Source organism: Tursiops truncatus, chromosome 15 (assembly GCF_011762595.2).
Source record: "Tursiops truncatus isolate mTurTru1 chromosome 15, mTurTru1.mat.Y, whole genome shotgun sequence".
NCBI lineage: Eukaryota > Metazoa > Chordata > Mammalia > Artiodactyla > Delphinidae > Tursiops > Tursiops truncatus.
In genome coordinates, this window is record NC_047048.1 from 623790 (window position 1) to 637843 (window position 14054).

The 14054-nt window shown below is 59.8% G+C and overlaps 2 protein-coding genes and 1 pseudogene across 25 annotated transcripts in view; 1 reads left to right on the top strand and 2 right to left on the bottom strand.

Annotated features, from left to right (window-relative positions):
* Positions 1-14054, bottom strand: part of CHLSN (cholesin) — a 96671-nt gene that overhangs the window by 41228 nt on the left and 41389 nt on the right. The window lies entirely within an intron of this gene.
* Positions 1-14054, bottom strand: part of LOC117308170 (uncharacterized) — a 68900-nt gene that overhangs the window by 27846 nt on the left and 27000 nt on the right. For 17 of the 18 annotated variants that reach the window (XM_073791808.1, XM_073791807.1, XM_073791802.1 and 14 more), the window contains exon 1: positions 1-14054. This exon is cut by the window's left edge and continues 23436 nt beyond it; it is cut by the window's right edge and continues 27000 nt beyond it. The gene's annotated coding sequence lies outside the window, so the exon portion shown is untranslated. The other variant, XM_073791791.1, reaches the window with a different exon arrangement.
* LOC117308169 (homeobox protein OTX2 pseudogene) lies at positions 4989-5893 on the top strand (annotated as a pseudogene).

Below are 14054 nucleotides of genomic sequence, written 5' to 3' on the forward strand. Positions count from 1 at the left end.
CAAAGGTGAATTTAACCTTGAATTTATTTCATGAAGGTTATAAAATTTAGTGTAGGAAACTGGATCTTTTGCTAATTGTAGCAGATACATCAAGACATCAAACGTTTGTTCCATTATAAAAAGCACCTGAGGGGCTTCCCTGGTGGCGCAGTGGTTAAGAATCCGCCTGCCAATGCAGGGGACATGGGTTTGAGACCTGGTCCGGGAAGATCCCACATGCCGTGGAGCAACTAAGCCCGTGAGCCACAGCTAGTGAGCCTGTGAGCCACAACTACTGAGGCTGCATGCCCTCAACTACTGAAGCCCGCGCGCCTAGAGCACGTGCTCTGCAACAAGAGAAGCCGCTGCAATGAGAAGGCCGCGCACAGCAACGAAGACCCAACGCAGCCAAAAATAAATAAATAAATAAATTTTTTTTTAAAAGGCACTTGACAAAGGATAAACCAGGAATAAGAAGTTAAACTACACATCAAGCTATTGAATTTAAAGTCAGTTGGGAAATTTGGGGGCTTTGTCATTTCTAACGTGTTACGTCCGCCCAGATGGCCTGTGCCTGAGAAAGAGGAAACTGCTGAAGACGACTCACAGGCTTGAAGATCAAATTATTTGCTCGTTATCAGCCAACTTCTGAATTCTTCTGTGTGTATTTCCAGGGGTGCGTGACATGTCGGCAAACAGCAGAAAGTATCACAGAAACAGGTTTTTCCTGTCGTGACTTAAACCCCAGCCTCTTCAGTTACCCCGTGGCTCCTCCGTCCTCCTCCCAGCTGACCCTGCACCACGTGGGTCTGGACGCCTGCAGCCGTGGGGCCCGTAAGTCCTACGCGGGTCAGCTGCCGAGCCGTCCAAGGGCCCACGGTGCGTCCACGGGGCCAACGGAGGTCGGATCCCACATGCCTGCGTCACTGCGGGGCCAAAGCCGCGGTACAGACGGTGACAGAGCATCTCACTCCCGCTCTGCACGTCACGCACACAAGCCTCCAAAGGGGACAGACACCCACTGGCTCGCTCAGGGCTCCCGCGAGGCCAGGGCTCCTCGGAGGGCTGCTCACACGGCTGTGCCATCTGTCAGCACTCCTTGCCCTGGACACTGAGAACCCAGCGCTTCCTTCACGCCTGTGGGTTTCTCAGCTGTTCCATGGGGAGAGGGGGCAGGGCCACTGCAAAACCGCCCGCCCTCACCACCACGTGAGCCCACGAGGCAGGTCGTCGATGGACTGATGGACTGCGCTTTTAGGTTCTAAGCAGGACAACAGGCGGCTGGGTGACCGACTGCCAGCCTCCAAGCAGGCGTGTTCGCGGGGCGCCCTCCAGTGGCCGCCGCGGCCCTTCACTCTCTGCGCAGGCGGGCCTGCGGGACTGGCCCCGGGCAGCTCCTAACAGCGTGAAGCGCTGACCCCAGACGAGGAGGCCCCATCCGCGTCCCGGAGTTTCCTTCAGAAGTCGGGCTGTGCAGGTGCTCTGGCCCAGGAGCCTTGGGGCTCTCAGGACTCACAGCAAATCCTGCTTTTACAAGACACGCCCTCACAGCAGTGGAGGTGAGCTCAGTCCATGGGGTGCCGCTCCGCGTGCGCACGCACACGCACACACACAGCCCCCGGCGGCACTGAGCCCATGGGGCCCGGCTTTCACGGGGGCAGCCCGACACTGGACTTCGTGCCGAATCTCTGACCTCCAGCAGTCGGGTCTCTAAGGCAGAGCACTGCACGCAGGGGCCGAGCCACGGCAGGAAGGTAAAGAGCGAGCAAAGCAGTCAGGGGACGTGGACGTGTAAGAAGTGCTGGAGCTTTTGTAGAAAAACTTTTTATCGAGAAAGAGGCAACAGCGACTGGTGCAACGGGAAGGGGCCTGCTTACGCTGGCCAGCTGCCAGCCCCGCGGGGACTGCCCGTCACCTGTGCACACAGGAAGTTTCCAGATCTACAGAGGGTCACACGAAGGGTCAGGGTTCCTTAGAGATTTGGCCTCGGGCATCTCTCTTCACCGGAAAGCAAGAAAGAGCTAGAAGACGAATGGGTCGTGTCAACAGGACCGGGAGCTCTCCCCTCAGCCTCGCTTGGGACTATCTGAGCATAAAAACAACAGCGAGCGTGGAATTAAAAGTCTATGCAGGGCTTCCCCAGTGGCGCAGTGGTTGAGAGTCCGCCTGCCGATGCAGGGGACACGGGTTCGTGCCCCAGTCCGGGAAGATCCCACATGCCGCGGAGCGGCTGGCTAGGCACGTGAGCCATGGTCGCTGAGCCTGCACGTCCGGAGCCTGTGCTCCGCGACAGGAGAGGCCACAACAGTGAGAGGCCCGCGTACCGCAAAAAAAAAAAGCCTATGCAGACACTCAGAGGGAAGGAGGGAGGAAGAAGAAGCAGCAGGAAGTCGCCACCTTGTGACCCAGGGCCACCTACCCAGGCAGGACCCGTGAGAGACCCGGGGTCCGCGTGCATCCCATCAACCGCGCTGGCGCACCTGGCCTCTCGGCCCCCGGTCTGTGTGGCACAGGGGACTTGAGCGGACATGTACGCAGCCAGGAAGGCCCTAAAAGGCCGAGTCCTGCCGGTGGGCACGGGGCGGGCAGCGACTGGCCGAGTGGAAAGGGCGAGAGAGCCATGTGGCCCGCCCGCCCCCTCCCACCAGCAGGCTGACACGAAGGGTGTGGGGGTGGTCACCACGTCTCATGCGCCTTCAGGGTTACAAGTCAGCGTGCTGAGACCCTTCAGAAGACGCAGCCCAAGACAGTTCCCAAGAGGTCAGCATGCGAGTCAGATGGGACCACAGGGCAGCGTGGTGACAAGTGCTCGCAGGAGAGCCTGGCAGAGGCCGTGCCCTGTCCTGGCCAGCTGAGGACGCACAGAACCACTGGGGCGACCCTGACTGCACAGGTTCACGCTCAGGACCCAAAAGCACCCATGACGGCAAATATTCAGAAGCACGCGTCCACAGAGGCCGTGGTTAGTAAGTGACGGTCACCGCGCTACCGGAGCTACGTACCCACTGAGATGTCTGCAGAACTGCGTAGGAGCACACAAAGCACCGAGGGGCTTGGCCGCACTCCCGCCGGACGTGGAGCCTGCTCCGTGTAGACACAGGACCACCCAAACCCCACACAGAACCCCCACCACTGGGACGGGCTCGTCTCCCCACCCTCTGACCCAGGCAATCCTGGTGAGCGAGGCCCGCTTTGTAGACCCTCTCAGGACTGTGTCGGGAGCGGCGGCCAAGAGCTGCCACGGAGGGCACAGCATCCTCTGGGCTCGGGCCGCGGGCACTCCCGGGGAACCCGGGGCTGGACCTTGGTGACCCTTTTGCAAGGCTGAGGGAAGGGCCCCAGAAGCCCTGGCCCTTGGTCTGAAATTGGCACCAGAACAAGCCGGGGGTCCGTCTTCCTGGGAAATTCCAAGCCTCACATAAGAGCCTCCAAGGGAGGCTCCCGGCAGGAGGGCGGGTGGCCGGCCACGTGGGAGAATGCTGGCTGCTTCACGTGCCTCAAACGCTTCCCCTGTGAACCCACGAGCACACCCTCAGGCGCTCACCGGGGAAAGGAAACTTACGCTCAGGTGAAAACCCACCCACAAATTCTGATGGTACCTCTGCTCATAGAGCCCAAACCCAGAAACGACCCAACGTCACGGCGAATCCTGCTCGGGCCGCATCGCGCGGCTGCCGAGAACAGGCCCCACCTGGCCAGGCCAGACGCCGACCGTCGAGGACCGGCGCCAGGATGCCAGGCGCCTGGCGTGGGTTGCGCTCACAGGCCAGATGCCCCCCGATGACAGACCTCACGTGGGCACATGCTGACACACCCTCCGGCTCCTGGGTCCGGCAGTCCAGGCGCAGGGCTGGACGCCACCAGCGACCCCCGCGTCATCGCTCTGACTCACAGCTCAGCTGTAAGGTGGGATCACGCCTGCACCGCCTCGTGTGGACCACCGTCAGCTCGGAGCAAATCCGTGCAGAAAGTGCTACCACCGTGTCTGCCCGTGGTGGGTGCCCCGACTCCTGAGAGCTCATCCACCCCTCTCTGTGCCCTGTCCCCCCGCTTCTCGTTGGGGGTGAAGGGGAGGGGAGACCCTCAAGGCTACAGTGGATCCCAGGCTACAGAGGGGTGGGAACGGGGGGGTGGGACGGGATCGTGGACGATTTCCGGAGAAAACGTCTCCAGCGTTTCACGCTATCTTCCCAAATACACCCAGGAATGGCGCTGAGGACAGCTGGTCAGCCCGGCTGGTGAGGAGGCTGTCGCTCGGTCAGGTGTGTGGCCGGGGCCCCGCTGGGAGGAGGGCTCGGAGCCCCTAGACCCACCATGCTGCCCCAGGCGGGCCCTCCAAGACCAGGGACTCAGGGAGCCAGGTCCCAGGTCCCACCCGCCAGGACACCTGGCCCCCGGGCTGGATTCTGAAAGCAAAGGAAGGCGTGGGCATCCATGTGGGTCTGCAAGGCACTTGAAGCCACGAACTCTACCCTCTGCTCGCGTGCCTGGGGAGGAGAGGGAACGGAGCCCTGCCGGGTGGGCTGGCCGGATGGGGAAACCAGCGCCCCAGTGCCCACCCCTGGCAAGGGGCTCTGCAGGGTCTTCCTGTCCGCGAAGCTTACCAAGCCTAGGAAGAGGCTGTTCTGGTGTCCGCTGTGCAGATGGGGAGGCCAGGACCCGAGAGTTCAGGTGGCCCAGGCGCAACAAGCCGTGGCCACGCCAGGACACCAACTCCCATCTGTGGACCCCACGTCCACGGCCCCCCGCCAGAAAGCCCACGGCGTGGGGGAAGAAAGATGATGCTGTAAAGCTGGGGTTCGCTCTTCTTAAGTTAGCGGTGGAACGTGGAAGAGCTGCGTCCTCCAAAGCGGTAAACCAGCACCTCTGTTTGTTTGCTTTGCCTTAGCTCCACCACTCCAAACCCACCCACCAGGACTCTGAATCTGTCCACCCCGGGCGAAGCGAGACCTTCCGGCTGGGTCCCCCGGATTTGGGCCGACTTTGCCCCTCCAAACCACCTTAGCACGATGTCTTATCTTAAGCAACCGCCTTACGCAGTCAGTGGGCTGAGTCTGACCACGTCGGACATGGGCTTGCTGCACCCCTTGATGGGCTACCCGGCCACCCCTTGGGAACAGCGGCGGGAGAGGACGACGTTCACCCGGGCGCAGCTAGATGTGCTGGAAGCGTTGTTGGCTAAGACCCGATACCCAGATGTCTTCATGTGGGAGGAGGTGGCACTGAAAATCAACTTGCCCGAGTCCAGGGTACAGGTGTGGTTGAAGAACTGAAGCGCTAGGTGCCGCCGCCAGCAGCAGCAGCAGCAGCAGCAGAATGGAGGTCAAAACAGTGAGGCCTGCCAGAGAGAGGACGTCTCCTCTCGGGAAGTGAGCTCAGAGGGTGGAACAAGTGGCCAGTTCACTGCCCCCTCTAGCACCTCAGGCCCAGCCGTTTCCAGCAGCAGTGCTCCTGTGTCTATCTGGAGCCCAGCTTCCGTCCCCCCACTGTCAGATCCCTCGTCCACCTCCTCTTCCCGCATGCAGAGGTCCTGTCCCACGACCTATACTCAGGCTTCAGGTTACAGTCGAGGATGTGCTGGCTCAACTTCCTGCTCTGGGGGCGTGGACTGTGGATCTCATGTGACCCCTATGCATCACCAGCTTCCCGTGGAGGGACCACACTCAGTCCCACGGGCACCAGTGCAGTCCACCAGCCGTCTCAATCCGTCCCCAGCTTCTCTTTCCACCCAGGGATATGGAGCTTCAAGCTTGGGTTTTAACTGAACCACCGACTGCTTGGATTATAAGGACCAAACTGCCTCCTGGAAGCTTAACTTCAATGCTGACTGCTTGGATTATAAAGATAGACATCTTCGTGGGAATTCCAGGTTTTGTGGGGACCTGCAGAACCTCTTTTTGTGGGTGCTTTTTAAATGTGCTGAGCTAGACACTCCAGTTTCAGCCGGTTTTACCAGGCACTGGTTAGGCACGTTAGATGGTGCGATGCTCAGACTCATCTTCTGATCGATGTCCCGGGAGGCAGAGAAGGAAAAATGAAAGGCCTTAGGGGGCCTGCCAACCAGCTACCTGAAATGGACCAACCATTCGATACTTAAGATCCTACCATAGTTATAGTTCATTGGTTTTGCTGATTCGCAAAGTGATCGAAAGCATTCTAGCCACGTGCAACCAAATACCACCAAAGGTAAACAAACAAAACGAAATTGTGAGGGAAAGGCGGGAAGGACATAGCCTTCTCAAGCAGAGGTTCCAACGTCTCAGCCAATCCTTGGGTGGATCTTAGGAACGGACAGGGTCTCAAGCTCACTCGCGCTCCACGACCAACTGGTAGTTGGCACTGAAAACTTTCCAGGCTGTGCGAGTTGTGCGACCGACTGTCCTAGACGCTCTGCTTTCAATGTTCACGAGGAGTCAGCATGTGCTTACGAGACAGTCAGTGCGCGTCTCACACACACGGTGCGCCTGCGGTTTCTAGTCTGTGCTAGGCTTCAAAACGGGGATCTCCTGTTATCGTGGAGCAACCTTGAGCTCCGCCTCTGCAGGGGTTCTTCTGTGCTTAAACGGGTTATGATTACAAGCAAATTCAGAGCAACTGAGTACTTACCTAGAAAGATTACCTTTGGCCGGAGGTGAGCCGCACTGAAACTTTACAACTAAATGTCTCTGGACAAGGAGAGTGAGAGAAGAGAAACAAAAGGACACTAACTCATCTGTACGTTGCTGCTGGTAAGCCCAGCAGTAAAGAGATGTTGGTCAATTGCTCTGACCCTGATGAATTTACAAGCTGAGATCCTCGCTGTTTATGCTTGCAGGTGTTAACTGGGAAAGTTATACACGAATGAACCTTTCTTTCTGGATTTCGCAGGTGTGTATAATCATATTAAAGTGGTTCTAGCACGCACACACACGCGCGCGCGCGCACACACACACACAAACTGGGGTTCTCCTCACCCAAGGAAGGCCCTGGCCTTGGAGGGAAGGCCGGGAGGCACTCTGGGGCCAGGTTCGGACACACACCCTCCCCCTGCCCGGCCACCAGGTGACAGCTGACAGCCACAGCTGCGTGGCCCTGACCCCACACCACCGGCAGGGACCAAGGCGCATGCCCGAAGGGGCCTGAAACGCCGGCCGCCGTGGAGATCAGACACCAGGACAGCCTGATGCCGTCTTCCGACCTGGGGTCGACGTTCACGAGATCTTTTTTCCAATTTGCCTTAATTAAAGAGACAGGCCAACTCATTTCCTCTCAGTCTGGTCACCAATCTTAATTCTGACGTCACCCAGCATCCTGGCAGTCGCTCACGGCCTTAAGCACTGGCACATGGAAAACATCACTATGCACTGTGTCTCTCGGACGGAGAAAGCCAGGCACATACCTGGGAACGAGCGGCTCCAGGGTCCAGACACCCCTGCCCGCGCGTGGGGTGGAGAGCAGGGTGAGGACGTGGGCAGTGCTCTCTGCGGGTCAAAGCAAAGCCAGCACACCAAGCAGCACTCAGGCAGGGCATCGGCGTTGCACACACGTGTACAGGCATGTGTGTACAAGCACACGCGTGTGCCAGAGACAGCAAGGAGGAGGGCCACAGCAAACCCGCGGATGCAGAGACCGCAGTCAGGCAGCCAGTGTGCCCGAGGACGCCGTCGCAAACGCAGGGCCTGTGCCGAGTCACGCAGCACCGGCAGCGCGGCCGCGGCCCTTCCGTGGGTGGAGCCGGCCCCCCTTCGGCGTCTGTGGAAATGGTTTCCAGCTTACTGCCTTCAGTTTCCTCTGAGCAACAGCAGCGCCCTCCCTCCTCATCAATTTAGGTGAAGTTTGCGGAGGGGAGACATTTACGTGGAAACAAGATGATTTCCAAGCCGGGAAGGCTGAGCCCGCGGGCACTGTCACTTCAAGGCCTCCCTCTCCAGGACTCAGGCCTGAGCAGAGCCCCCATCCCCAGGGAGAGGCCAGAACTGGTCAGAACTTCTCTGGCTCCAAAGGCGGCGACACCCCGCCTTCAAGCAGCGTGGACTCTGGCTGCTCGTTCCCGTCACGAGGGCAGAGGCCCCACGAGACCCGCAGGACGCGCCGACGGGCTGGAAATGGAGATCCTTGAACCCCATCCTGGAAACCTTGCACTGAACCCTTCTGCGGCGCACACGCTATAGTGATTCTCAGAATGCGCTCCATCAGCACCGAGGGAGGTGGAGGGGGGTCCTTGTATCCCACCCTGCTCCAGTGCGACCCAGCTTGAACCTGCCCGGGATCCACCACTTCCCATGGCCGCCCACCCTCCTCGGGAATCGGGGTGGGACCCAGAAAACTTTTCAATGAGGTCACAGGGCGTCCCTAACTTAGGGCAGCCCAGGTCCCCCTGGTGAGAGCTGGCTCCCATGACGTGTGTCCACAGCCAGCGAGGACATCGTGGCCGTGCAAGGTGTCGCGTTGGCTACGCGGCTACGTGGCTCTGTCCCTGTGGGCTCTTTAACCCCGACCACCTTCCTCCGGGGCCTCGCCAGGCTGGGGGGCAGAAGCCTGCCTGCTGGACCTCACAGCCCCGGCCTGCTAGCGACGATGCTGTCACTCGCGGCCGTCGGCCGACCAGACTTCCTGGCCACGGCCGACCTGGGCTGTGCCGTCCTCTCCTTTCTGTCCAACATCTGCTACCTCAACACGCAGGACGTGCAGCTGGCGATGCCATTCGCATTCCTGCCGTGGCGCCCTCTGTCCTGTCCGCGGGGGCTGGCCTGGTGGCCGTCGGGGGCAGCGGCCCTGCCTGGGCACGTCTGGGGAGCTTTGCGAAACCAGGCTGTGTCAGGCAGACCAGCTGACAGCCTGGCCTTCGTCCCGCTGCCGGCGTTCGGCGTCCTGCTCGGCGTCCAGTGGGCCAGGCAGGCAGCTCCTACCCAGGGGGCGCGGCCTCCGCTCAGCTGGTGGTTCCTGGTCGCCCTAACCACCATCGCCCTCCACCTCCCCTACCACAAGGCTCTCCTCCAGCAGGCCAGGCTCGAGCTGCAGAGAGACGGAGGCTCCCCCAGGGACGAGCCGCTTGGGAACCTCGCGGAGCTGGCCCTGCCTGGGGAGAGCTGTGCAGGCTCCCGGCCACCCTCCTCCCCACAGCCGTGTGGCTGGGCCCTGCTGAGTGTCGGAGCATCTCTGGCAGAGGTGCAAGCCGGGCAGGCCGGCAACAGCTTCCCCCTGAAGGGGCTCTAGTAGGAGCCCCTGCCCGTGGACATAAGCCACACAGGCCAGCGGGGGACTCTCCCAACCCTGCAGAAACCCAGAGCGGCGCGCTGAGAGCCAACAGGGATGCGGCTGTCCGGAAGGTGCTTACTGAAAACGAGCTTTATGGCTTTCAACTCCGTTTATACAAAAGCATGACACCTTAGCCCAAACCAATACTCACACCTGAGGCTGGTGTGGGGCGTGAGTGTGAGCTGACACCTGACCAGGTGGAAGGTTCTAGCCTGTCTGCTGGCCAGCATCTCTCCCCTACCCCAACCAAAGGGCAAGGAAGGAATCTTGAAGATAAAAACATTACTCAAGTAACTTTATGGGCTTGTCATACCCTGGCCCTGAACGGTCATGGCTGGTTGACCTCCAGCTCTGCCAGGAAGCAGGGGCCGCACAGATCTCAGCAAGAACAAACATTGGTTTTGTCTTTTTAATGCAGCATCACTGGGGGTCTGAGGACATCACCCACAGGCACAGGTGTCCAGCACTAAGACGACGGGTGTGAGCCCGTGGTGACCGTCGCACACCTGTCATGCTGTCCGTGACCCGGCGGACAGCGGGGGCCCGTCACCAGGAGCTCTGGATAGACCGGCAAAAAGCCGTTTCAAAAGCCTCATCTGTTCTATTCGACAGTACGTGCAGAAAGGCTAGTAACACAGGAAACATAAAAATCCAAGGGAGGTAATTAGTCTCATTCCAAGGCTACATCCATCAGTCTCACTGCGTTTACATCATGGTTTTCTTGGTTGAGCAGAGAACAGGGACACGCCAAGGAAAGGCATCTTTCTGGCTTTATGAAACGTCTACCTTTGACAGCTTCGGTTTTTAAATTTTTTATTAAGGCCTTGCTTTTTTAGTTTTTAGATTCACAACAAAAATACGAGGAATTTTAAAATTTTGCATTTATCTCCTGCCCCCAAACAGGCACAGCCGTCCCTCTCCAGGTGTCACGACTGATGAAGCGGCACTGACACACCTCCACGGCCCCGGTACAGCCTCTACACTGGGGCGCACTGGGTGTGTAATGACATCTACTACCTCTCTGTCACTTACTCACATATTCGTGAAACCTCTACCATGGACCCCATGCAGCACGCCCACAAGGGACAGAGCTGGGGGTCAGGGGTGAGCCGCCCCCCGACCCAGACCATCAGCAGGACACGCAGCGTCGGCGCCGACGTGGAAAGCCTGCTTCTTCGTGTGACACACTTACCACCAGATGCTGGATGTGACGTTTTCCTTGCTGAGCCGTCCTTCCAGAGCACTGGCTCTGTCTGCCTGGGCGGGCAGGGCTCTCTGGAGAGCTGTGCTCGGGCTGTTAGTCGGGGCGCAGAGCAGCCTCATACGCGGGTCCATCCTAGGGTCTCCGCGCACTGTCATGACTGCTCACAGACGGTGCGGGGCTAGAACAGGCCGCCTCTGGGGGCTGGGGCGGCAGGGGAGGCTTCAGCCTGTGGCTCCAAGGACGCTCGTGCCCCGCAGGCAGATTCAGCCAGAGTCCAGGGGCTGCTACCCAGACCCGGCCCCTCCCCGCCAGGACCGTGCTCAGCCTCCCAGAAGCCCAGCCCTGTGCCCCCAGCGCCCGGGAACAGCCCCTCCTGGCCCAGGGGCAGGCACACAGACTCCCCAGCCCACCTCCCTTCAGGTCCACCCGCTGCTCGGCCTGTGGTGCCAACACCTGAGAAGAGCCCTTTCCTAGAGTCCATCCAGTTTTCTACGGTGTGTGGCAGGAGTGCAGGCCAGAAGGGAAAGGACCTCAATCAATCAGTTCCCAGTAACAGACGCCAACGGCTTGCCAGTCTTAGAACCAGACGAGGCGACGGCAAGTCCACGAGTGCGCAGGGCTCCCTGAAGAAACGGCGGCCAAGCCTGGAGGAGCTGCTCACGCTGCGTTTCTAAGTATGTCGGCTAAAGGAACCATCTTAGGACCCGCCACAAGAATGTAAACTGGTGGCTCCCAAACTTTCTTTTTAGCAGCAGGAGCCTTTCTTTAAACAAAGCCTGAGACGACAAAGGGCTGCTCTGGCTGGAGGGGGGGCGGGGCTGACCGCTGGAAGGTCGAGGCCCCCAGCCCCCCCACCCTGTCCCCGCCCCCGCGGCTCTGCCCCACTCAGCCCGCATCCTGCACCCCGTGAGGACACACAGAGCCGGAGAGAGAGCTCCAGAGCCAACCGAGAGCTAAGCAAACACACAGGCTCTCTGGCGGCGGGGGGCACCTGACTCCAGGAGAGGGTGTGTGGGATAAAGCGGGGCTGACGGGGTGGGAAGCCACCTCCTGGGGCTCCTCGCCCCTCCCAGGACACTGCTGGGGCCACTAGCATGGGGCTGGGACAAGGACCTGGGCCTGCAGCCTGGCCTTCTAGAGCATTCCACCCAGAGCCCCCAGGGACGGGACAGCCCCTCCCTGGGCAGACCCCTGTTCCCATGCCACCGGCAGGTCCTTCTCAAAGGCCAAAAGGAAACGTCCAGGAGGCTCCTGGCAACGGCACAGAGGAGCCAGCTGCCTGAGAGTCAACACCAGAGCCGGGCCCCGGGCCGCTGCCTCGAGTACGCTGCCTCGAGTCGTAAATACCGTAAATACCGTGGGGCCATGCGCGCAGTGGGCGCCTGTGCTGGGGCTGGGGAGCAGCAAACCCTTCCCACGGGGCTGCCCTCCGGGAAACGGCCGGGCCGCAGATACGCCGGCAGCTGTCGGGCACACGCACTTGCGCACGTGCAGGACCGGGACTCGCGACACCAACAGGGGCATGACGGCTGTGTCGAGAGGCGAGGAGCCCGGTGAGGGGAGCGCCAGCCGCGGCTCCGGCCGCCCCGCCCCGCCCCGCAGCCCCACACAGAGCAGAGAGCTGTGTGAGGCGGGGCAGGGGCGGCGAGGGGCACCACCCAGCTGCTGACCCAGTTCGGGGATGGACAGGAAGATCCCAAGAACTGCAGTTCTGCCCCAAGACGAGCACCCTTCAGGCCAACGGTCAATGTGGGAGGCTCCCGGCGAGGAGAGGAGACCTCGGGCTCGGAGGCCCTCAGATGGGCCGAGCCCCAGCTCCGAGGCCCCGGTACCGTTCCTTCTGAGCTCGGTTTTCCCATCAGTACACAGGGATACCGCCTCACCTGACAGGGAGCTCACGGAGGGTTCCGAGACGGTGGGCGCCACGCTGCCCAGTGCGGAGTACGCGCTCTTTCAAGGCTGGATGTTAAAACGTACAGACGGGCTTCTCGCCTCACGAAAACGTCTACGAGGCCTCTTGGGCCCTGCCCGTGCGAACATCAACTGGGGTTCAGTGGCCTGACGCCCCCCCAACACCGTGGGCTGGCCCTCACGCTGACCAGCTGCAGGAGGGTTGACCATTACTTACCCACCCGGGGCCACGAGAAAAGGGGGCCCGCGGCCTAGCGGCCCCAGGTGAGTTCGGGAACACACGGACGAGAGGCGGGGCTGCAGGGCGTGTGTCCCGCCAGGAGGGAGCGGCTGTGCTTCAGTGACGTGACTCGGCTATTTCAGGGTCTGAATTTGTGTTTTAGTCGTTTATTTAACTCAAGGGGAAACTGTACTTTCTCATGACTCACTGCTCTCAAAATGGTGTCTCCAGCATTTCTAGTGTTGAAGCCATCTTGCGTGTGTAGCTGGCCAGAAACAGGTCTAAAATCAAATCAGCCCCATTTATGTGATCGCGCCATTCTTTAAAAAGCGAACCTATTAGAAGCACAGCTGGAAAGAACCCTGAACACTAGTACTTTTCCATAAAAAATTCAACACTGTCTTCTGTGGAAACGTGTACATTTCCCAAAGGATGTTAAGTCAGCATCGCTCAAAAAACACCTTCAAGCTCACGCGCACTCAGCTGGGAACAGAGCAGAAGGTTCGCAGCACGCTGACCCCGGGGCTCAGGGACCCCGCCCTCGCCCCACACTCCGTCCCACCAGGCGGGGGCTCACACTGCAGCGGTGTGCTTCGTTCCTCCACTCGGAGTTCAGTCTCACAGCTTCAAAAACCAACGAGGTGAAAACAGGGACACCCAAGAGGAAGGTAGGAGCTGGATTAAAATGCAGTGCTCATGACAACCACGCAACTCTCCCGGCGGGCCTGCAGCGCTCTCAGCCCCGAGCTGAGCGTGTCCGGGGACGCTTGGGGAGGTTTTGCCAGCCTCTCCAGGCCGATGGTGACATCCATCCGCCGGCAGGTGGGGTGCATGGTCAGTCGGCACTGGAAGTGGGGTCAGGCCGGTCCTGCCGGCACCAGGGCAGGCGCACAGTGGGAGGGCGGGAGGCCTGGCGAAAAGAGGGGTCTTAGGCAACACCTGCAGGACAGGCACCTCCAGGGACTTCGGGAGCAAAGGGAAGGGGAGCGGAGGCTACTCATCTACCCGACTCTGAGCTCACCTGCCGAAAATACCTGCTACTTGCTGGGTTTACATTTCTTTCTCCAAGTGTCTTGTGAAACTCCTAGGTGAAATTCTCTATGTATAATTCACATACTACTCTCCGAACTTAGGAAATCTAGTTTTAGTTTTAAAGGCAGTCCATTGCTAAAACAAGCAACAATATGTAAGCTTCACCAAAGGATGATAGATTTTTATCTAAAAGATAAGACCCATTTACAATCCCTTCAAACTTAAAAAGAGGTTTGTATCAGTGGGTAAAAAAAAGCTGTTCAACTGGAAACTTCCCTGAAGACTCTTTGGTGGGACTGAGCTCAGTGCCAGAGGGGGAGAAAAAGGCCCAGCAAAAAAGGGGTTACATCCGGACCTGTGGGAGGTGCCCGCCCGCCAGCCGCGGGCCTATAAAGCCTGCCTGCGGCCGCCAGGGGCCAACCATCCGACAACCGCCCGGGCTGCCTGCCGAGGACAACGGGCTGGCCTCCG